General features: G+C 44.4%; 1 long non-coding RNA gene across 1 annotated transcript in view; it reads right to left on the bottom strand.

The window, feature by feature from the left end:
* LOC121111584 overlaps window positions 1-8570 on the bottom strand; it is a 28442-nt gene extending 19872 nt beyond the window's left edge. The window contains exons 1-3 of the long non-coding RNA XR_005862623.2: window positions 6349-8570; window positions 5049-5153; window positions 2200-4579 (exon numbers count right to left, since the gene is read on the bottom strand). This is a non-coding gene — a long non-coding RNA (uncharacterized LOC121111584). The remainder of the gene's footprint in view (window positions 1-2199; window positions 4580-5048; window positions 5154-6348) is intronic.
* Window positions 8571-24706: the final 16136 nt, after the last annotated feature.

Raw genomic sequence — 24706 nt, 5'->3', positions numbered from 1 at the left:
GCAAGAGGTCCCTCGGTGGCTGGCTGCTGTCACATGGAAGCAGACTGACTTGCTAACAGGCAGAATTTACTTCTCCCCATCTGGCCTGAGCTTCCCTGAACTTCAGCGTGTTCCTAAAACTTCCCGTTGCCCAAGAGTTTTCCAGCTTCTGACCAGTTTTAATGGTCAACAGCAGCCGAGCAATATAAAGATTTGGAGCTGGAGAGGTTACATAGCTCAGAAGGCAAAGAACAAAGTTGAACCCTTTTGAGACGGTGAATTTGACAGAAGTGAGGGGGCACAGCCACTACCAGCAGCCTGTCTCCAGGCATAGCAGAAACACATGGCTCTTTTCCCAGAGCACATGTCCTGGGCTGGACACATGAGGAGCCCATCTAGGGAGAAGCAAACCCTGGCAGCCCTTGCTCACCAGTTTTGAAATTTGGAGAGCAATCCTGCCACTGGTGGGAGAAAAATAGAAACTAACCCTGGGAACCTCAAGAAGGGCTTTGTATTTCCTACACGAAGCTCAGCAAAGCCTGCCAGGTCAGATAAGCATTTCCATGCCTGCAACAGAAGCAGTCAAAGGATGCCGAGGTCCTTCCTCCCCAGATCTGCATCATCACCATCTGCCTCCTAACCTCCCTGAAGAGCTATTCCAATCTCCAGCATCCACTCAGCCACATCCTTCAGAGGGCAACTTTTTCTCCTTTATGGCATTTTGATCTCTAAATATTCAATAAGCACTGTTTTATTTTGTCATGATAGGGGCAGCCTGGCTATTCCTCAATCACTACGGCACATGCACTCAATACACAAGAGGCTCTCAGTGAGTCAAGTTTCACTCCCGGTGTTGGGTTTTCTGTGTGAACCATTCATTTTGCTGAGTTGGCATTTACACACACCCCCAACCCTCCCCGCACACACATCCCTTTTCACCGTGTGAAACCTGAGGCAAATAGGAGCTTGAAGTCAGAACTCCTTTTTCTCTGCCTAGAAGGCTGAACTTGCTGCTGCTTCCACGTGGCCACCCAAATCCCTCAGCACGCTGCTGGAACCTCGCTTTGCTGGTGCTGGTTCCCACATTCCTCACTCCCAGCCTGCTGTTATCCCTTTGCATCCAAACTTACAGGGATGAACCGACACAAAGCAAAGCCCAAACAAGTGCAAACTCATTTTTCTCCGCAAATTTAAGCTCAGTAGGGCCTCCCCTTCCTGCCTTCTCTCACCATCGTCCAGCTGTGCCCATAAACCACAGCCTGCTGAACCAATGCAGAGTGGAAGGCAGCTATTAAATCTGCTCCCCGGAGCTTTAACACTCGCAGCAATTTGTAGGGAAATTATTCTCCCTGCTTGGTTTGCAGCCTGCCTCCAGCCCAGGGGATGGTTCATGGAGCAGGGCTCAGCCTCCCCTCCAAGCACAGAGTTGTTGGTGTTAGCAAATCTGCAGGGGATGCCAGCTGTCTGGCCAATGATTCCAGGCAGCACTGCTTGCTTATGGTATGGCTGGGCTCTGCAAGCCCAAATTGGGCGCTTATTTTATATATCCACCTCAGCCAGGAATGTTTGAAGGTGCACAGGGCTTTTAGAGACGAGGAAACAGCAAAACATGCTGCAAGCCTGGAGCTTTATAAACATTTGCATTTTGCTTTATTTATTTTTCTTTTATTATTCCCTCACCTCTTTCTTAGAAGCCAGAAACCAAGTTGTATTCGTGCACTGCATTCCCTTTGTCTCACAGGAGAAATGCATTGATTTGTTTTTCAGCAATAGACTCCAAAAACTTATTTCCTTCTTTCTTCTTTTTCCCTGTAAGTGCCCTCAAACAGTTCCCTGGTGCGTGCTAGAAAAGAAAGAAGAGGACCTTTGTGTGGTGCCCCAGCCCTCACCCATTGCCAGCACTGTGCCAGAGGAAAAGCAGGCCCTGAATTGCCCGCAATGAGGATGAACTATCAGGATCTCCAGCAGAGCATCCAGCACTTCTTCAGCTCTGAGCACTCAAAACCATTGCTCCTCAGCTTTCAGATCTTTATACCAAGTATCCCAACAGCACACAGAAGCTCACAAAAAGCCCAACTAAAGAGCAGCTGCAAAGAAACCTCTGTAGGGAATCTCAAATGCACAAATAAATACAAACCAGGACTCAATCCAAGGACTACAGAGCAGCTTCACCACAGCTACAGAGAACAAACACAGAGCTCAGCACTCTGAGCGACTCACCCCAGAAGCTGAGCTGCCCCCAGCTCAGGAGCTCTGCAGTCTCCCCTCCAGGCAAACCCAAACTCACCCTTACCACAGCCTTTATGGCCTAATCAGTCTGGCTAATTATGCCTCAGCTGCTTGATTGCAGATTGATTGGTGCTCTTTAACCCTTTCCAGCCCAGTGGCATGGGGGTATTTTCATATTTCTTCTACCCACAAATGGGCAGATCTGAGCATTCTCACTCAGTTGGGATCGTGTGTCACTCCCGGTGCATCAGCAAAATGCTTTGATTGTTTCATGAATATCTTTTCCATCTTGTCTAATCGAGCTGCAGCCTGTATGCACTCACATCATTCCTAACCACGTGCCAAGGCAGCAGAGACATCTCTGCAGGCATCCTTCACAGTCCACAGGAATCACCGTGGCTCTACCTGCTCACTTAAAGACATCTCTGTACACAAAACCTGAGAGGAATTGTTACAGAGGACTTTGCTGGCCACGAAACAGTAGCACTAATTACAAAGCAGCAACTGTTCTGCTGAACAGCCCCATGTTCTACCTGGAGGAACTGAAGCAGAACCCCTCGTACACCTGGAACCAATGCTCACAAGGGGACAGTGCCCTGAAACTGCACTCTGAGATCTGTCAGTTGGGTGGAGGCGAAGATGTCATGCATGATAAAACTGCATTTATTTGGAAACAAATGGCAAACAGCGCTTTTGTCTTTTATTCTCTTGATGATACTCAAAGAGAGGGGTTATTATCCACCCAGTGCCTGGGGCTTATGAATGAAGTGACCTCTTCATCTGGACAGGATTTTCTTCCTTTGGGGGATATATCCCAGCGGTTCATTCTGCCTTTTTACCTATAGCTTTCACACCACGCTTAATTTTCAAACAACAGTTGGAGGTGTCTGACATTCCCTCTCCAAAACCAGTCTGCCTGAAAACGTCATTGTGCAGATCTGGGCTGGTGAGGATTCCTGTGGAACAGTTCTGGACAAACCATATCCACAATCTAACAATTAACTCCATGAATGGTACAGGTACAGAGGCTCTCAAGGCTCCCATTATTCCTGCACTAGCCATTTCCAGACACTGCCGGCCACCTACCTGGAGTTCCCATTTGTCCTCCCTCGAGGAGCTCAAAGAGAAGATGATTGACAGGGTGAAAAAAACAACCCCCGAAACATAAAAACATGAAAATGTGCTTCTCAAATTGTGTATATCATCGTTGATATCTGTTATGGATCTGGAGTTATCATTCCCTTTCTGTAAACTCTAGATGTTGTGGCTCTTGTCCCACACAGCTGGGGAAGGGCAGGGAACGAAGTCTCCTCAGGAGGAAAATCATGGGAAATACTGAGACTGCAAGTAAATAGCAGATACTTTAGAAGAAAGAAGTGATGGTGAATCGAAAGTCCAGGTTCTTGTCAGCAAGAACATTTCCAAAGAACCCACATCCATACTTTTCTCCTTGTTCTCTCTACAGCAAACATGTTTTGTGTTTTTCCGTTTCATTTCTTCCTCCACCTCTCTTTCTGCCACTTATTCCAGCTGTTCCATTTCTCTCTTCCCTCTTGCCTCCATTTTTTGCTTATAATTAATTGCCTCTGTAGTAGATTGATCTTTCAAACACTTAACCCTGATAGCTATTGTCACATATCAGTGCAACAATTAGTATGCTTCATCCTAAAAGTTCTGCTCTGAAATGTTGAAATGAAGGGGTTAAGACATTGATTGTCCTGCTTTTTAGTAATGCATTCACAGCTTTATTTTTCAGTGAGGAGCAATAGATTTCCACAAGAGTGCTGGGGAAAGAAGAGCTGCTCTCTGGAATGAGTTCATGTTTGCAGCAATATTTGTTTCCCATCTATTCATGGCACTGACCATTAGCCCCAAAATTCAAGAAGTAGCTGAAGCTTCTTACGGACTTTTTGACACGTGCTGATTATTCCCAGCCCTCAATCTCTGCGGTGGGGTACCATAGAGCTCCAGGTTCGTGCAACACCCCATAAGGAATGGGTTTCCTCTCAGCCCAGCTTCCTACCAGCATTTCCAGTGCGGGACCTCCCCAGCCCGTACACCCGGTTCACCCCAGAGCCAGTGAGAAGGAAATCACCGCTGCGGCTTTGGGTACGGCAGAGAAAGACATGCCATGCACTAATAGGCTCAGCTCCTCCAGTTTTGGTTTTGACAGAAACACCTCTTGTAACGAAAAACAGAATGAAATAAAACCAGGAGATGCACTGGATCGTCCAAAACGTTGCAGACAGCGGTTTGGACCTTGCTGAAATGAGGTGCTCGTTACTCTGCGTCGTTTTCATTCTTTCCTACAGGTTGCCTTAACCTTGGCCACAGATGGAAGAAATTTCTCCCCTTTGCTGCAGTTTCTCTTCTGTCAGAGAAGCGGCATAAAGTGGTGAGCGCTCTGTGTTCCAGCAATCACAATAAATGGAGAAGACATTTATAGCTGATCTGGTTGAATATATGGGGCTATCTATTACAAGTGTTGCTCTACCCACAAAATACCGTTTCATGCTGGCACTTTGATGTTTTCCTTTCTTGATCCAAAGAAAGGGCTGAGACACCCACAGAAATGATGGAATATACAACTCCCAGCATAACTCCAGGAGGGACACACATTTCCAGAGTGGTTCTTGTCAGAAGGGGGCTGGTATTGCAATAAATTGCAACGGTGCATATTTTGTTTTGAGAAAGATGCTATTTTCTTTGCAGTGAAAACAACCACAAGCACCAGGATCCGCTTTGTTTTCTTCCATTTTGAATCACAGAATCATGAAGGTTGGGAAGACCTCTAAGCTCACCCAGTCCCACCCCAACCCACCCCCACCATGCCCACTCACCATGTCCCTCAGTGCCACATCTCCACAGTTCTTGAATATCTCCTCAGCTTCTGTTTTCTCTTTTTCTTTCTGCTGAGAAAACGAAGCGTGCACACGCGAGGGACCCTGGTGAAAAGCAAAGAAGCAAATATAGATTGAGGAAACCTAAAATTACAGCTGAGACAGTCATTTTTCCAAAGATTGATTTTGATTTTCACTGGGCTTTCCAATGAAATACCAAAATATATAGGGAAAGAAAGTTAATAATATTTGGACTATAATAGAATATTGACCTATTTTTCCTCTGAGAGGGAATAAATCCAGCACGTGGTTCATCCTGCTACAGTCAGTTCCTTTCCCGACTGCACTTTCTATTGGGTGGGAATCAGTGGCCACCATTATTACCATCCTCCTCCACGTTATTACTATATTTAGAAATGTTAATCATAGTTATATCACATGCCAGGGAGAGCTGTGAACTGCGCTGGGTTTCTCAGCAAATATCCTGGAGGTGTAAATTAGAAAAAGCCGTGAATCAGATCTCTTTTGTCTGTGCACTTCCATGCTCCTTTCAGGCTTTTGTTGTTGTTGCTGTTGTTTAATATTTGGAGGAAAATCAACAGTGAGAGATGCTTTCCAACCAAGAATAATCTTTGAAATGAAATATCTTATGAGAATCCTTTCGCATTCATCCTAAAGGATATTGGAGCTGCTGCAGGACTCTGGACCTGAGGCGTGCAGGGTGAGCTGTGGGCTGTGAGACACAAGCATTCAATCGAGATAAATGATTCTTTTATCAACAAACACCTCTGTTAATTGTTTTCTGTGATATAAAGGTAATGGATGTATTAGCAAACTCCAGGTGGAATAAAGGAGGAGATAAGCTCCTCCTGTTGATAATGGTTTAATTCATCCACTCAGAGAATACAAAGAGTCAACATGTAATTTAAATACGGAGGACAAAAGACATCTTAGGAAAGCACGTGAATGAGGGAAAGAAATAAACTACAGGGGTGAAAATGGAAGCAGACTGGTGGCAGGGAGTCATGTCATGCTGCTGCTTGTAAAGAGCTGGAATCAGAAATTATTCTCCTTAACTACCACATTAAATTAGGAGCTGCTTCTGTGCCGCAGATGGGTGCCTGACTACCAGGCAGCCCCTGAGAAACATCCAGAAAGGAAGATATTTGCCTTTTACTTGGGCCAAATAGCTCTTGCTGCCCAAGGAACAATGCTTAATGGAGTCATGGTTAAGATGTGTGAGTTTCTGCAGCTGAAAGACATTGTGGATTGATCAGGGCTTGGATGATACCCTACGTACACAGCTTTGCAATCCTTAATACATGTCCTGGTCAACAGAGCTTCAAAGTTGCACCAAAAATTTTTCAGACTCCCGGACTGGACACTTTATGGACATCTCTTGTGAGGCACCTTGCTGCCCTGCGTCCTGAAGCAGTGAAGATATAGGGCTATCAGTATCTGAAAGGAATCAGTTAGGGATGCTTATGGAAAAAAAAACAGTGCCATTTCTTAGTTGTGCCCTCCTCTCCCATCCCTCACTCTGCTCAACTCTTTAGAATCGACATTAACATCTTACAACATGATGAGATCTTTTTACCAGGTTTACTTGGCATTATTTTTCCTTTGCTGAAACTTAGAATTCAAACGTGAGGAAGTTCACATCACGTCTTGTCCAGAACATTTAACCCAGCATCATCAAACGATTGGTTTTCTCATACACTGGTTTGTAATAATTGAATGACCATAACCTCAGTCAGTTTTGATTTCACATCAGCAAAAAGACGTGGCAGGCCTTCATGATTCAGCCTTTCTTTTTCTTCCCCTCTACTTTTTTCCAAGTCCTTTCTGACAAAACTATGGACTCTTGGGCAATATTTCCTATTTATTTCACTGTCTGAAGCTAATTTGAAGAGACGCACTGAGAATGACAGAAGTTAAGCTGCCTGAAAAATAGGTTTCCAGCCCTCGAGGCAGAAGTTAAAACTTTCTGTTGTTTTAACTATGTTTTTCTTCTCCAAGCAGCCTGAGAAAACCCTACTGCTGAGCTAAGGGTTAATTTAGACACAGCTGCATCCCCTTCTTTTACTCTTTAACCAGGCTTAAAGTGAAAACTCCATGTCTCAGAAGCAACAAAACAACCAGGATAAGAAGTGATTATCCATCACGGTTGGATATCGCAACTCAAACAAGAGGAAATCTTCTGTAAAATCCTTTTTGTTTTCCAGGACTGATGTAGCTTGTAAGTCATTTTATTCCTTCATTGTTCAGTTCACGTGCAATGAGCTCTGATCCCTCTCATGTACTTTCCAGAGAGTTCACTCCCAAGTTCACACTCCATCCAATCTTCATTTTGCATCTTTGTCTATAGCCCAGATCTGCTTTGCTTCTATGGAGGAGTCAAAGAGTAGCACTCCACCCCAGAGACAGTTGCATTTCAGCAAGGAGTTATTTTGTCCCTATGAAAATCAGCAGAACAAGAGATAAGTAAAGGTAAAATATCTTTCAACACTCAGTTCAACATCAGAAGTGAACTAAAACATCACAATTCAGAAAATAGATGTATATAAAGAACACTCATTCCTTCTCATTAAAGTGACACTAAGTCACACTGCCCCCTCGCATCTGTGTGACACTGCAGGCACGTGGCAGTGTGACCCCTAAAAAACCCCAGAATTTCCACCTCGTGTTCTATGGTGTTTTCAGCTGTCAATGCATAGACGTGTGCAGCTTACATAAAGGCTGTGATTTACACAAGCAGTGCTGGCAGCCCTGCACGCAGCTAAGAACTGCTTTACAACCAGTGTGTTGGAATGTGTTTATAAAAACTACGTATCAAAAAAATTCAATGAATATAAACCTGAAAAAAAAAAAAAAAAAAGCTCATTTTCAGGATGCAGAGAAAAGTTGGAAAGGTCCCAGATTGTGAAATCTTCGCAGTGATTGGTTCACTCGGTTCTGTTCCCAACCACCAATAAATGTGTAGCAAGATTCCAGCAACCGCTCCGGTTGTTTTCTTTTGGCTGTTTTGTTTGGATTTCATTCTAATTAAGAACATCCAGAAAGGTTCAGGGGTTTATTGCCCTTCAGAATATAATTAGAGATCAGATCTGACAGTGTTATTCATTTGTGGAGATAAGGGAATAGCAGTATTAAAAAACCACAGCCATTTAGAGAATGCACCAATTAACTAACACGCTGATATAACACACGTTATATCTGCACACAGATACATGTGTACATATGTGAACATAGGAACACTTGAATGTTTGACATTCGAATGAATACTTCATTCTTGGCTTTGTAAAGCTGTGTCACTGCTCTAGAGCTGAGCAAAGAACTAAGTGTCCTCTCCCTATGTCCGCTGCCTGCAGTCCCTGGAGGAGCTCAGTATCTCTAAAATCTTGGCCAGTAATGACCACAGCACATGGCTTATTTCAGTTGCCAGCAACTGACGAGCGCCTTGATGGCACCACTGCAATTATCACAGAATCACAGAATCATTAAGATTGGAAAGGACCACTAAGATCATTTAGTCCAGCCATCAACCCATCCCCGCCGCACCCACTCACCATGTCCCTCAGTGCCACATCTACACTTTTCTTGAACATTCCACCAGTGATGATGATGCATGGCAGCTTGATTTGGCTGCAGATGAGATTTCCAATCTTCCTCCTTTCACAGGGCTCTGTAACGGCCTGATGGAGGAGATGTGGCAATGTCAGTCTACTGAGAAATGGCTTGTTTTCCTTAGTCACCTTTTATGTTCCTTGTTTGAGTAGCTCCTGGATTCTCAGCCATCAGCAATGTGAAAATCAGTGCTGCAGAAGCTCAGGTTAAGCTCCATAAATCTTCCCCTGGAGAGCGGGCACTGTGTATCACTGCTGAATCAGCAACTGCCAGCTCAACAGGTTGATTCGAGCTGACAGGAGATCCTGCGTTATTTCCATCAGTAAATGCTAGAGACAAGCCCATCCAGCCTTCATTCACACAATGTGCCCTAGTTCTTATTTTCTTCAGCCCTGACACGGTTCTGTTCAGAATTTGTCCCTATTGTGGCTGCACCCTTCTTTCACTTACAGTGAAGGAAACAAATGTTCAGCAGGAAAAGACCCATTCTGCTATTAGATGCACCCTGTGGTGCGATGGCTTCTTGGCAGAAAGAGTGGTGATGCATGGGCACAGGCTGCCCTGGGAGGTGGCGGAGTCACTGCTCCTGGAGGTGTTCAGGAACTGTGTAGATGTGGCACTGAGGGACGTGGTTAGTGGGCATGGTGAGGGTGGACTGATGGTCAGACTGGATGGTCTTAGAGGTCTTTTCCAAACTTAATGATTCTATGGTTCTGTGATTCCCTCCCCATGCCCGTGTGAGTGTTCCCATAGCTAAATATCTGATAGCAGCGTCACAGGAGGAAGGCTGAGGGCACTGAGCTCCAAGTCATTCCAATGGCTTCAGCAAGAACTGTGCCAAAGGCACATGGCTGAAGTTGCTGGAGTAAAATCTGGGGCCTCAGAACAAGTTCAAAAGCTTAGCCTCATCTTAAAACAGCATGTCTAGTAGTCCTGACGTCTGGGTAAATGCCTTTCAAGCCAAAGCAGCGTAGCAAATTTGAACACTTCACCTTTCTGATAGGAAATCGATGCATCGTTTTAGCATTCAGCTTCCAAACTAGATTTCTCCTTTCCCCACACCACATCCCTGTCCTGCCATCGGCTGCCTTCTGTTTTCCCAGAACAGCTCAAGAAGGGGCTGGAGCAGAGGAGAGATGGGATAGAAACAGTCATGGATGCTTTTGTCACAGCGAGCAGATGCCGGCCGACGACAGATGGGTGACAGCCCTCACACCCCGGGCTCCTGCCCACACTTTGCCGTCTTGCCTTCAAAATCATCATTACACCATTGGTGCCAAGTGAAAAGAAAGCAAGGAATCTAACGTGAAACGTCTGCAAGGCTCATGACAGCAACGTCTGTGCCAAAGAAATGTGGCGTGTCTGAACGCCTCGTCCTGACAAGGATTATTCTTCTCTTTCTCTCTCACTCTCTATCTTCTTTTTCTTCCCCATTCCCCACCACATATCCTGAGGTTTGAGTCACTGTGGGCTGTGCTTTTATCAACAATGAAACCGACAGACACCTTTCACAGCTGCTAAGCTGGTTGCTTGCTTGGAATTTGGCTTTATAAAGGCCGGTTGTTTGCTTTTAGAGAGTTCACACACGTGTATATGCAGCCTCAGACCTGCACACAAAGAATGCTCCATTTGCCTATGCTGCAGCAAAACAGCATGGCCATACAGAGCTCAAGCTGTCAGCAGAGAGGAGCACTGCTGTGCTGTCACCCCAGAGCAATGAGGCAGTGCTGCATAGGCCAGCAGGTAGCCCAGTGGTTAATTAGGACCCTGTAAAACAAACAAACAAAAAGAAGAATTAAACAAAGAGCAATCAATGGACAGTGAGCTTTTCCAGGATGTCATGTACCTAGCCGAGTAACAAGAGCATCAAGATTGATGTTTCTGATTTGGGATCCTTACAAGGAAAATTCTTTGTAGAGCTGAGAAGTGCTTTGCAGCCCCTCATTTCAATGACACTTCTCATCCTTTTCTGTTCCTTACTGACAGGGGAATGCTATGCCCGCGCTGGACCAACAGGAATCAGTGGATGAGCCTCCATCCCACAACATCCCAACACAACAGCCCCTTCCCACGTGCTGGTGCCTCTCCAAACTGCCCTGTTCAATGGCATCAGCAACACAGCTCCCCTTCCTCCTGGTTTTTCATTTTCACACTGCCTCTGCACTTCCCAATTCCCGCTCATACTGAACATGATGAACTACAGCAAGGAAGGTGCCTCTGATGGTATTTCCTGCCTGTCAAACAACAGGAAGCATCAGAAACTTTGGGAGAAATCCATTTCACGTGATACTGCTACGTTAACAGTCTGTGCCCAGATGACTGTGATGAGCTTCTATTGGGGAGTTAGGATGTTTTCCTGCATGCTGATCCTGTTGAGGCTTGGTTACCCCTTTCAGGTTCCATGTAAGTTTTTGTGCTGCCTACAATGCTTTCTCCAGCCAAAGGAGTTACATGGGGAGGGTTATTTATGCTTCGGGATCAGCTCCAGTTATTTGCAGTGCTCCGAGCTGCTCTTGTTGTTGTTGCTGCATAAAGGTGCTCCATAATGGCTCCTTGCTGTTTGTCTGACTTGTGGGGTGTCAGCTCACACTCGTTCCAACACAAGGATCCCTTTGCTAATGCATTTGACATGAGCAGCCTTTCATTCAAAACTCTTCCAAGCAAATAAAATGAATTTTCTTGCCATCAATGCGTTTCAGTCACTGAAAACAAGGAAAGTATACTGTGTGATCCAGATCACCTATCATACAAAATGAATAGGAACCCGTTGAATAGTCGTCTGAACTTGTTGGCAAATACTGGAAGAAAGCACTTGAAAGAAACTGAGTTTACTTCCCAAACGTTCGTGAGTCAGAGATGCGGCTGTATTCCTGCTTGGAAATGGACCTGGTTCCTTTTGAACTTAGCACCTACCCTTAACAACAACCACACGCTTAAATCCACATAAGATAAGGTTTTCAACGTTTTCAGCTGTTTTCAACTCCAGAATTCTTCCCCAGCATCCTGCAGACACCGCCAGAAATCCCCGAGGCCGCGGAGGGCATTTGGGTATTCATTTCTGCATGTCAGAATTTCCCTGCAGGCTTTGCAGAACTCGAAGCAGCTCTGCTTTGTGTCCATCTGCACGACAATGTTAGCTACTGGTTTCTCTGGGAGACAGGGTAGTTCCAAAAAAATCAAAGCTTCCATTTTGTTGTAGTGGTAAATGAAAGTACAAGACATGCAAACTACCGATTTCCTCCATGGAATGAAAGTAACTACTGAGCAATATAAAAAATTCAGAGACTAAAACTCTGTGATTCAGCAGAGATCCTCAGGACGTACCTGAAAGTGTCTCTTCTCTCTATTTTCCCCAGCTGTTCATGGGTCGACCAGACTTCCCTTACTGCGATGTGTTGGCAGCAAACAACGTTTCATGAGACAGCTATAGTCGGCAACATCTTGTCTGCTGCTCTTATTAACAATTTTTCCCCTCATCTATGTCTGCTTCATCTGAAACAGACAGTCTACATGTCAGATGTTCATTATATTGATGATGTCCCAATGACAACCAATTTATTTTCCTGCCTGCACCACCAATAATTGTATTACTAATGATGTCTATCTGCTCTAGAAATGCTTTGTAAAAACTGATGGTCTGCCATGGGGATACTTAATTATATCTTCTTAAAGGAATACAATTAAGTTTGTAGGTAAAAGATTGCTCTGGGGTTAAAAATGTATCTCCAAATTAGTTTTCCTGGTGGGTAGGATATTTAATTTTCATTTCAGTAACCAAACTGGAGAATTGATATGGGAGATCTGGTAAGATGAATGCTCTCAAAAGCGCACGACACCCATCTGAGCCAACATTCAGCCCTTACCCAACGTGATATCTGGTGGTGGAACCAGGAAAACACCACACACACACACACACACACGACAGCGCACCCAGCAATGAAGGACCTGTGAATACCATATGCTGATGGGGACGGGCCTCTCAGACAGTTACATACAGCAGCATGGAAAGTGCAGTTCTTTGTTTGCATTTCCACCAAGGAAATCCAAGCTGGGATGACTATAAGGAAACTTACAGAGAACAGCAAGCAAAACGTTCACACTGGAAGCCACAAGAACATGCTATTCCCAGTTGGCACAAACCTCCTGGTCACACTTTAGCAAGCCTGCAGGGCTTGGGGCACTACTGCCACTTGGATCCTCACCCAGAAATGGGCAGCATCAGGACACATCGTACAGGCAGCAAACGGCTCCTTCACTTAAGCCAGCAAAAGGTGTCTCAGTTCTCCTGAAGCCTACACAGGAAGCTGGGATCTTTCACCTGTGGTTTCCAAACTGTCCCGACTGGTAACAGTTGGATTTTCTGCAGCAGCTTCCTTTGACTCCTTAGGATCATTTATCCTTTCAGCTCAGTCTGCTCCGATGTTTTCCACATCACTTCTGACATTTTCAGTTTCCACATTAGCTATAACATATTTATTATTTTTAGCAGAGCGATTCCTTTCTGAAAGCAAATCACTTTTTCACAGCATTTTGGAACAGAACCCAAGAAGATGCCTGAAAGGAATGTCATGAAAATGCATGTAGCAATACTTCCCTGCAATGCAAAGCTCAACTCGTTTAACATGGAGATCTCATGCTGGAAACCACCTGCTCCCCACAGCACGCTGTTTTCAAGTCCAAAACAGAAAATAAACACGTGAAAGTGGCATACACACACACTCACACAAATCCTTATCTGAGTCTATTTTAGCACATCAGAAACCGCTGATGTGAAAAAGGACGTGAAGAAGAAACTCCTTTGTGTACTACTACTTTAAAAATAGTCTATCATAGTTATTTCCAGAATATGTCAGCGGATAATTTAAAACAAATGTTTTGGATGAAGGCAGAGGTTTTCAAATTACTTGTGGCAAATAATATTTATAATAATATTGATTTTATTTGTGGTCTTTCTCTCCTGTTTTCTGCTAAGATGTTCATTGCTGGAACATATTTGCTAAACAGTTTGGAGAAGTGTTTGCCAAGCTGTTGTCTTCTTGCTAATTGTACAGTGTGATATTTTTGTTAGTTGATTTTAATAATAATGGTTATATTGGTTGGCTCAACCACATGATAAAAATTTGGTTTCTTGACTGGAGAGACCGAAGAGCCGCAAATTAAAAAACTACAAATAGTAAAATTGGTTTCATTCCTAGGTGCAACATTTGGTGGAAAACCAACGTTAGGGGTGCTCCTAGGGATCAGTTTTATAAAGTTCTATAGCTGCTCCATCTGACTGAGCAACCCAACATCACAGACTCATGGAATCGTTAAGGTTGGAAAAGACCACTAAGATCATCTAGTCCAACCCTCCACCTACTACCAATTGTGCCCACTGAGCACATCCCTCGTTACCACCACTACGTGTTCCTTGAACACCTTCAGGAATGGTGACTCCACCAGCTCCCTGAGCAGCCTGTTCCAGTACCCAACACTGTTTCTGTCAGATAATTTTTTCCTAATATCCAACATGAACCTCCCCTGGCACAAATTGAGGCCATTCCCTCTCATCCTATCAAAAGAGTAACTGTTCTGGAAAAAAGCTAAAGGAAACATTTCAGTTGTGCTGTGTGTGGGAGAGCTGGGAACATCCTTTGCCTCATTGGTTCCCATGGCTGGAAGCCTCTCCACTCCCCAACTGAAGCTGCTTCAGCCACTCTCCCCCAAGATTTCTGATCAAGCTGGTCATCCCAGATCCAATAGATCTTATCCACTGAGAAAAAAGCCCTATGGATTTTCCATGCATGCACAAAAGATTAGAAACCAATCTTCCAGACACAAAAAACTCCTGTTCATTAGCAAAGCTTGGATTGGGACTGAGATCCCAACTCCATGGCTCAGGACTGTTGCCAATTCTGTCATGTCTTTCCATCCCTTTTCTGGACAAGATCGATAGCAGCCGTGCCAGTAGAAATGAGAGTTCGAAGCTGTTTTTAGAACTCTGGTAATTTGTGTGAAAGCAAAAGGAACAAAAATATTCAAACTGAAGCCTAGCTCCATGAAATTTCCATCTCCATTCTGCAGAGCTGGGGTTTGGACCAGGTTCAGCTTGAAGGTGCTTAGCACACACATCTTACCATCTAATGCTGCAGCAAGACCAAGACCTGGTCCTGCTCCCTTTCAGCACAGATTAAATTTGTCTCTGATATCAATGGACGAACTCAGGATTTTACTGTAGTTGAAGAATTTGCTCCTTTTGGTAAGTTTTGAACTCTTTAGTCCAACTTCTTTCTCACACTGTATTGGCCCTAGCACTCAACCTCTTGAAATCCAGTGGATGGACCAGCTTTGAGGAGCTTTTCCTTCAGGCTATTCAGAGAAAAGCATCAATCCTTCATGCTACAAGATGAATGAAAACGTATGGGAAGGTACACTTGTAGAGAAATATTTAGAATCGTCCTTGTTCTCTTATTCATTTAAGGCATTAACTGCAGGATTCATTTGCTCTTTATAAGCAAACTACGAGACTTTCATATGCATGAGCCATAAATATTGCATTTAGTCAGGTCCCTGCCACATTATTAAAAGGCATTCTGTTTACAGCCAGCAGATCTGATAGAAAACATTGCCTGCTCTGTCAGTAATACACAAAAACTAGTTGGCACCCATGAAATAAATGCTGTTTGATGTAAATTGCTTCAGAGCGAGACTTGGAAAATGTTTATTCAAGGCCTTACAACAATCTGTTTGGATACGCTGCAGCTAGGGAATGTGTCACCTATAATGCTGCTGAGCAGAGGTTCCAGTTAAATCATTTTAATGGTAATACAAGCCATACTAGCAAAGAATCCCTTGCAGAGAGTGCAAGCTGTGCCTTTCTAAGTTTAAGAAATGTTGATTTATGGCTTTAGTTGTTGGTGTTGTTTGGCTTTTGGTTTTTCGTTGTTGTTGTCTCTGCCATCACCCCTCTACCTACACTCAGCACATGACCACTGTGCTTACAAATTACCTTTGAAAGTGCTTTCGGCATTAAAAGAAAAAAAAAATCACTATATGATACTAAATTTTCTGTTTGCCAACCTTAGAATCGTAGAATCTTCTGGGTTGGAAAAGACCTTGAAGACAAACAAATCCAGCTATCAGTCTGAGCTACCATGTCCCATCACTATGCCATGCCACCTTGTAGGAGACCAGGACTGAAAAAAATCATCTCTGTTAGACAGTGAGGGATTCTGCCACCTGAGCATTGTACAAGGAACATCACGGCTGAGTGGTAATCTACAGGTAAGCTTTCTGCTTTCCCATAGCAGGAACATCCAGAGGACAGCCTTATTATTGCCATTACTTTGGGTTGAGGCAGCCTCCCAAGGAGAGCTAACCCAGCCTCCAGCACATCCTGTGGAGATCCTGACCCAAGGAACTCGCAGCCAGGTGCTGCTCAGGAGACAAGCAGGTGACACAAAGCAGTGATGACAGGAGCCCGATGTCCCCATCAGTCCATGATGAGCAGTGTAATTGGTGCACGACTGGTATCATTGCACACCGGCTGTCAGTACAAGTGGAAAAAGCACTCCTCCGTAATGAGCCTGACTATGCTGCAGGAGAGTGCAATGTTTTTTCTTTTGTTTCCAAGCTTGACTCAGCAAGGAGCAGGTGCAGAGCTGGCAGCCAGCAGCAGCAAAGCCTAGGAAACAATGAGCTGAGCGAGGAGAAAATTACAGTGACCCACCATGTAATTACTCTGTGGATAATCTTTCCTCCCCAAAGTCCCTACAGAGCTGTCTGCAGGCAAGCTCTCCCTCCAGTCACTCAGAGTTCACAGGATTGGGGTGGCTCATGAAAAGCACTTGGGTCTCCCAGCTTTACATAACGGTGTTACCTACAAGAGGAGCCTATCCCGTTCTGTGCATGTATCACACATATGGCTGCTGCAGAGTCAGATGGAGCCATTTGCTCTGATCTCCTGACTTCTCTATTCCCTGCTGCCTTCAACTCATTGTCTCTTATTAAGCTGATGGATAAGCTTGGCAACCATGCCCTCTTTAGAAATGACGGGTTGGGGGGGGAGTAAAAAAAAAAAAGTACTGTCTTGCCAGGCAGATTTTCGAGACGATTCTCCATACATCTGGAATGCAGCAAACCGTGAAATGTCTCTGTCCCCTTAAAGCTCCACTTTAACCAGCCTGAGGGTATGCAAAAAATAGTGCTGCAAAGGATCAACACAATTGGCTGTAGGTAACGCACCAATGTTGAAGGAAGAACATTTTTAAAAGGCTAGATCACTCTGCTCCTTAAACTCCCTTGTATTCTCCCTGTAAATCTGGCCACACTCACCATGACTGATCTAAAATATTCCATTTTTAATTAGTTCCAGGCTTGCAAATGTGATTGCTACATCTGCGCGACACTGCAGTGCCAAATCAAAGTCTGAGGCAGATGAAGGAGTACCGAGCAGTTTAAAGACCTGTTGAAGGAGAAAGTAGGGCTACTCCACTCTTGGAAATTCCTTTTTGGAAAGTCTGGAGCAGCCATGTCCCCACCTTGATCTTGCAGCCCTATTAAAAATGAGCACCTGGGGGATATTCTTCATCTTCACCAGGGTTCAAAAACCCAGCTCTCCAAAATAATCCAAATCCATAAATCTGGGGCTGTTCCAGAGACGTCTCTCTAAAGATGTACTACACATTTACCATCTGTAGATCTAGTTATTTATTCCTTTAGCAATAACCCCTCTGCAGCGGCTGTACCTGGAAGCTGGGGAGCACCACGGCTCACTGAAGTCCTGTCCTGAAGCTGTCACCGTGTCAGGATCCGGGTGAGATTCTCACAGGAGATCCCATGACACAGAGGGGGAACAATCCTCCCATTCAGTCTCAGGTGACATGCCAAATTTCCTTCTCTCATCTCTCTTTGGCACAGAGAATCTCTTCCTTCGGTGTCCTCTTTCGGTAGAGCCTGACCTGATGTTATTTCCCGTTCTCTGTTAGAGGCATAAGTTATTCGTAAGGATGAGACCTAAATGCCAATGAGAGGCACGTTGTTGTGGCACTCATGTGTCTTTTCTCCAGAACTACAAGTTCCTTTGCCACGGAGCTGTGCTCAGCAGCCACTGAAATAGAAGGCACTTCAGGAGATACTTAAAAAAAACCTTAAGAAATTATCTTATAAGGAAGACAATACCACAAGAAGGAATGCATCACTGATAACAAAGCATACAAGCAAGACTGACAGACAGAGAGACAGATGGACTGAGAGATAGTCACAAATACTACTCTGGGGAATTTTATGCCATCTGAACCTAACATTTTTCTGTGGTTCACGGAAACCATTGCTCTCTCTGCTTAGATGTCATGAGCAAAGCCATCGTAAGCCTGTGCATATGTTATTCTTCTCTTTTTTACTTCTGTAAATATTCCATGTTTCTCTCTGTCTCCCATGACAGCCAGGCTGAAACTCTCTCACAAGGACCAGAAGGTTACATCTAAACCATTACAAACCGTGGCTTACATAAATCTAACCATATACACTTTTAGAATGTCTCGTATTTTAAACTGCAGGTCTGTGTGTAGCTGTTCTTACTTCCAAGCCTCAAGTCCAAAAAAAAAAAAAAAGAGTAAATACAACTCTGACTGCCTCCCTGTTCCAATAAGCTCGCCTTGCACAGGCACCTGGCTTCCCCTTGCATCAGAGTGCATCACAACATCATTTCGCTTGCAACTGCTTGCAGCATGGGGCTGTGCGCTGACTGCAGAGAAGCACTAAGACAGAGTATGAACGTGGAGGATCCAGAGGCTGGATCCTAAAGGTGAATTATCTAGAAGCAAAGTGCTGTTGTTTTCCCAAAAACTAGATTCTGGTGAGCTGGAAAGCAGGTCTACTGCTTCTGCCTTGCCTTGTCAGGATTAGCAGTACCTACCTGGGATCTGCAGTGTTGACCAGGGCTGTCAATTAAAACTAAACACATTTCAGTGTGGCTGCCAGCCAAAAACACAGAACCTGCCAAATATTAAACACAGAGGATCTGCCTAGTTTCAAAACAATTGTGCCACCGCTGCGAGCAGGGTGTGCTTATAATTCCAGTGTAGTCCAAGCACTGCTTGTGCCAATTCCTAGCTCACAAAGGAGGCCTTCCAAAGGAGCCATCCACAGCTCTGCCTGTCTGCTATCAGATCCTTTTCTCTTTAGTTTTAAGATCTCCAGAACGTTACCCATTGGAGAACCTTTGTTCTGTCAGCACTAAAATCATGGCATTATAGAATCATTAAGCTTGGAAAAGACCACCGAGATCGAAGTCCACTTCAGCACATCACCACCACATCCCTCAGTGCTACCTTTCCATGGTTCTTGAACACCTCCAAGAGTGATGACTCCACCACCTCCCTGGGCAGCCTGTGCCAATGCATCACCTCTTTCTGAGAAGAAATTTTTCCTATTATCCAAAAATTGTATCAGACAAACAAAATGAAAAGGTTTGGTCAAAGACCACAAGGCAATTCAGGTTTCTTCTCTTGAAGAATAACAGAATCAATTAAGCTTGTGAAGTTAATGAATAATGAAATTTCTTACTGGTAAAAGTACCACTGAGGGCAAAACTTTCCCATAAATTGTATATTGAAGTGTGCTATGACTGTCATCACATGCCGATTCCAGCTAACAGAAAGGGCATTGGCTATGCACATAACCTCTGTTTGCGATTTCTAAGCTGGAAATGGATACTCACTGGAAGAAGTATATCTGAAATAAAAGGCAATCGAAAAAGATCTCAGAAGACAAAAATAGGTTGATTTTATCCCCTAAAATTTTGGGATATTTTAGCCCTCCAAATGGAACATCTCAAAGCTACTTTTGCTTGACAGGAAATCCTCTCAACATACATCCATGCATCTCCCATCCAAAAACTCCGATTTGATCCTTTATAACAGGGATGAAAATAGTTCTGATTTCCTAAGCTATTCCAGCACAGTAGGAAACAAAGCAGAAGTGATCACAGGTGCGGTGAGAAATGGTGACGACTGAACAAGGTGGTAGGCAAGCAGGCATGCACAAATAGCCACAGGGATGGTATTAAAGCGAGAAACATTTCCTGTCACCACAAGGGCCAGACCTTGGAGTCCTAGAGAGTTCTATTTTGGGTTTGTAAATCACACTTAAAACCTACAACAGAAGAAAACATGTCCTGAACCTTATATCTAAAATGGAAACCAAACAAAGATGCCAGAGCACAGTCTTCTGTGTCAAACTGAACTCAGCAATGCCTGTGACAGCCATGTTTCCCTTCGCCAGAGACATCCACTTGTCTTTTCAATTAGGCTGAGATTCAGTCCAGCACTGATGTGATGCTGGGCCTGGATAGGGCTCACATGTTCAAGCTATCACCATTATTGCCTCAAATCTGGACTGTGAAGATCTAGACAGGTGAGGGAAAGAAAAACTGAGACACTAATAACTAAACACTCCACATCAGTCCGTGCTTTTCATTCCAAAAGCCCCTAAAGTACATTACAAATTTATCTCCCCAAACCACCTCATTCACCCATGAAATAGGACCATCCTAGAGGGGTAGAAGGGGAAGGAGAGCAAAGCAAGAGGCAGGTCAGCCCAAAGGCAGATTTCTTTAAATACCAGATACTAGGACTCTCACCTCTTTATTTTGCCTTTTCTGTGATGCAGGTAACCATTCCAAGGTTCATAACTCACATTTTCAGATTGCTTTGGCAGCCCGTAGGGAGTAAATTATTACCTCTGACTGGCAGGTCACTGAATGCTCCACTGCCCATCCAGGAAAGCTCAGGACTCTGTTTGCTGCAATGCCTTTTCTCCAGGGGATAACGCTCATATAAGCTCTCAGCTTGGTCATCACCATAGAGCAGAATGTCACAGTCTCTCTAACTTACAGAACTACATAATTAAGGAAGGAATGACAGCAGAATGAGCAGTGTAAGATATTTTTCTATCTGTACGTATCCACATAGCAACGATCTATTTACAACGACGGTGCTTGCCATATTTCCCTCCAGTTGAGCACGATAGGCAGTGCTGGCATGGTATGTTTGGCAACAAGCAGAAAAATAGCTTGGCTGCCTCTGGATTTGCCCACCTTTTCTCAACAGCAGCTTCAAATGCTGTTTTGTTTTGACACATGTTTCCAATAAAATCACAAGGTTCATATTGACAAGAGGAATGCTGGACCAGACCACTGGCATTTCAGAGCAGCCACAAATCCTGCTTTCCCCGAGCCCCTAAGGGTCAATTCCATGTGGCAAGACTCCCCACTCTAATTACTCATGTTCCTCCACAACCAGCCTCCTTATCTCATGAGCTACTGTCAGCTGAGGCTGATTTATTCAATTATTTAAAGAGGCGCCGTCAACTCAACTATATTTACATACATAAAATCAATAATATCTTTCCAGCTACTTCTGCTATCCCTGCTTTAAGTGCTGCACTGAAATTTGGATGTGGGCAGTGACGGTTTCCCTCTTTACAGTAGATATCTCAGAGAGATGCTCTGGTGGCCTGTGCAAAGAGTGGGCTGCAGGGTTGTATGAACGAAGAGTTGCTGCTGGATACATTTCTGCAATGGTCTTAGTTTCATAACTTAACTAAAAGATCAAACAAATTTCTTTTGGCACTAATAATTTGTGATCTATGCATCTCCTTGGGTGCACAAAATGCCTCCTTCAAACCTCCAAGCAGGAACGATGATGCCAAGTGATGGATTTCCCCCCACACCTCCCCAGACCATCAAGGAAGGGATTAAGAGGAAATGTAGCTGGCTGAAGGCCACCAAGAATCCCCCAAAATCCTAACACAACAACCAGGCCAAGGGCACTTGGTCCTACCTCCTGGAAGGGTGAGAAAGAGGTTCATTTGTAGCTTAGCTCCTTTACTTACTGATCCCAAAGAAACTCAATGATTCCATGTGTTAGGAATCAAGTCTACTAAAGGAATGAGGAGGATAGCCAAAATGACTGATACCATGGACCTTTGCCTTCCTCCTTCCAAAGAAGCAAAACAAAACAAAACAAAAACAAACAAACAAAAAAACAATGTTGTGGAATTTATTCTTTAAAATAAAATAATAATAATATTTTTTTTTAAAAAGCATTCCTGAGACACGCATGGATGTTACATGCCATAAGTTTCCACGTCATCACATTTCATCTCACGCCGATAGCGGAAGGCCGAACTAATTTTCTGAAGTGGCCAGCTGGGCTCTCAGGAGAACAATTCAGTTCATTTGTTGTCCTTCTGCTTTGATGTACTCCACGATCTCACATGGAATCAGGCTGCAATGGGAACAGCCGGGCTCAGTGGACAAAAGGCAGTGGGCTCCCTCCTAGGAGGCTAATCAAAACCATCCAGCCCCAGCGGAGGAAAGGCACAAGCAAAGAGCCAGCGAACAACTAAATATTTGCTACCCCTTCAATAACCTTGTCACCGAAACACAGAAGTACACAGATAACTTGATCCTCCTCCTGAGCAAACACACTGTGGGTATTTAACTTGACAGGTTTTTCAAGACTCATATTCCATAGCTTTCCATATTGTCCTCAGCAGGACACAGCCAAAAGTCTGGAAAATAATATCTTCTCTAACTTCACTACTCCCTCCTCCACTTTTTTTTTTTTTTTCCCTTGTAATCATCCATATTATTAATAGGAGGCAGCTGGTTCCCATTAATGTTGGGAAAACTGGTCTATCTCAGGAATTATGGTTTAAATTGGCTTGTAGTCTGGGGGAATTAGCCATCTGCACCTGGCCTAACATGGATATTTTCAGCCATGCTAATCATAAACAGGGCTTTGTTCTAGTTGTGTCCACCCAGGTCTCTCTGTCTTTTTATTTTCCCCTTAAAGTGCAAAAAAAAAAAAAAAAAAAAAAAAGAATCAGGAAAAAAAAAAAAAGAAAAAGAAGAAGAATCCTATTAACCCTTTCACAGAGTTAATCAAAACCTGACTGCTCTGCTAGTGACCTGCATTTCATTGGGTGTTTTTAACTGCGAACATCGCTCAAGATTGAATGGGGCCCAGCAGAAGCTGTATGGCTTTTTGGAGGCTGAGGAGAACTGGCGCGCAGAAGGGCCGGTTGTTTGGCAGGACAGCTGTGATTTAGCAATCGCTTTGTGACGTCCATGAGAAGCGTAATACCATGTGGGCAGGAAGGGCTGCGCACCAGACTGGAGCTGGAAAGAGGGAGGGTTGCAGCATTTAAAGCAAAAACACCAGAATGCTGCAAATTGCTCTCAAGAATGTGCTATATCCTAAAGTGAATTTTGTTGTTGTTGTTTTTTTTTTCTTTTTTCCCTTCCCATTTAATATCCTTTTTTTTTTTGGCAAAATGACTGCGTTTGTGCAGTGCTTTTGGGCTGAGATAAGAAAAAGGCCCTCAAAGGTGGGTGAAAATAAATGACATCACCAGTTCAGAGCCTGCTCTCTTTGTCTTGGAGACTTGGCAGCACAGGTATATGCTCCATCCTGCCCCCAAACCCTGCAGGAATCCATTCATAACCGCAGTTCTGCAGTTATAGGAACGAGTGGTTTCTACCACAGAAGAACCAACCTGAAGTTTTGACCACATATATATTTGTCATTAGATTTAGAGATTATTTTTAAGGATTCAGCTTCTCTCTCTATCAATCTCCCTGCCTTGGTAATTACAAATCACCAGTGTTAACGTGTTCGGAGAAGATACAGCTAACTGAGAGGATTGGTTCATCACTGGCTATTGAATACAAAGAACTGGACACAAAATTTGGCTTGAAAGTCACTGAAGCACTGCATGCTGGGGCCTGGAAGGCTCTGCCAAGGGCCGTTCATCTGCTCACATCCCACTGTCTGCTTTCCCCCTGTGTCCACTGCTCACTTTGGCTGCAGGCAGGATACTGCCGTGATACTGCAGCTGTTAGCATACACAAAGTTCTAGGATGGGTTGGCCTGCAAAGAATAATATGGCTTAATCTGACATTTGCAGCTCCAATCCGTATTGTGTTTGGGTTTGAGATATTTTTGTTTTTGAACAAAGCTCCACAGGCCATCTTTGTGCAGCATCACTCCTCCATCTAGGCCTACCCCGAGACAAGTGCACTGAGATGCCAAAGTTGTTTGTGTGCCAAAAGATATTCTCTCCGGTCCTTTATCCAATGTCAGTCTACAAATAGTGGCCATGCATGCCCCAGCCCTCTCGTGCTCCCTCCCAGCCTGAGTCTAATCAGCCCATTTGCTTGCTCATGCGTTTTGCAGGATCCAGCTGAAACAAGAAGCAGAAATGCTGACCTCTAATGCAAAAGCCCATTGCCATGCTATTTGGATCAGGAAGTGCCAAAATCTCAGAAAGAAGCCTGGATCTTCCACGCCAATTTAGAGTCTCAGGAGGATCGTATAGTTTGGATAACCTACAGTCAAGCGTTACAATTTATGGGAGCTTATCCAAACCAAACTCTGACTCAATACGCTCGCCCATCAGCAAGCAAAATACCTCGTGGAACAAGGTGTGCTGCCAAAGCCAAGCAACCAGCACTGAGGTGGGGCTGGGCAGCGTGGGGACAAGGAAGGGACAGCAGGGAGGGACTTCTGGAGCCAGGGTTTGGGGAGCAGGAAGGCTGCAGTCGCCCTCTGGGTCAAACGGACAACAGCAGGGGAAACGGAGCATAAGGGAACCTGCTTTTAATAAGCAACTCTGTGAAACCAGTTATAGAGCAGATATAAATCATTGGCTTTGGACAGCAGGGCAGAGTGCTGAAGCCCCCAAGGGGAAGGATGAACTTCGCATCCACAGTGCTTGGTGCTGCTCCCACGAGGCTGCAGCTGAATGGCTGAGCCCCATTTTACGCCCAGTGGCTCTGTGGGAGCACCTCGTCTGCTTGAGTGCTGGGTTTACTGACGGAGAATGAAAGGGTAGAGGTGGGGCATGCAGTCACTCTTAATCTCAGTGAGCTCTTAAGAATTTACAGAGACAGCCACAAATTCCTGGAAATGAGATTTCCCACCTCTTCAGGGACCGGGATTTAGGTATGAAAGCCAGCATAATGAATCTTGCATGAGAAAGGTATA

The sequence above is a fragment of the Gallus gallus genome, chromosome 10, assembly GCF_016699485.2.
Source record: "Gallus gallus isolate bGalGal1 chromosome 10, bGalGal1.mat.broiler.GRCg7b, whole genome shotgun sequence".
NCBI lineage: Eukaryota > Metazoa > Chordata > Aves > Galliformes > Phasianidae > Gallus > Gallus gallus.
This window is presented reverse-complemented; position numbering and strand designations above follow the sequence as displayed.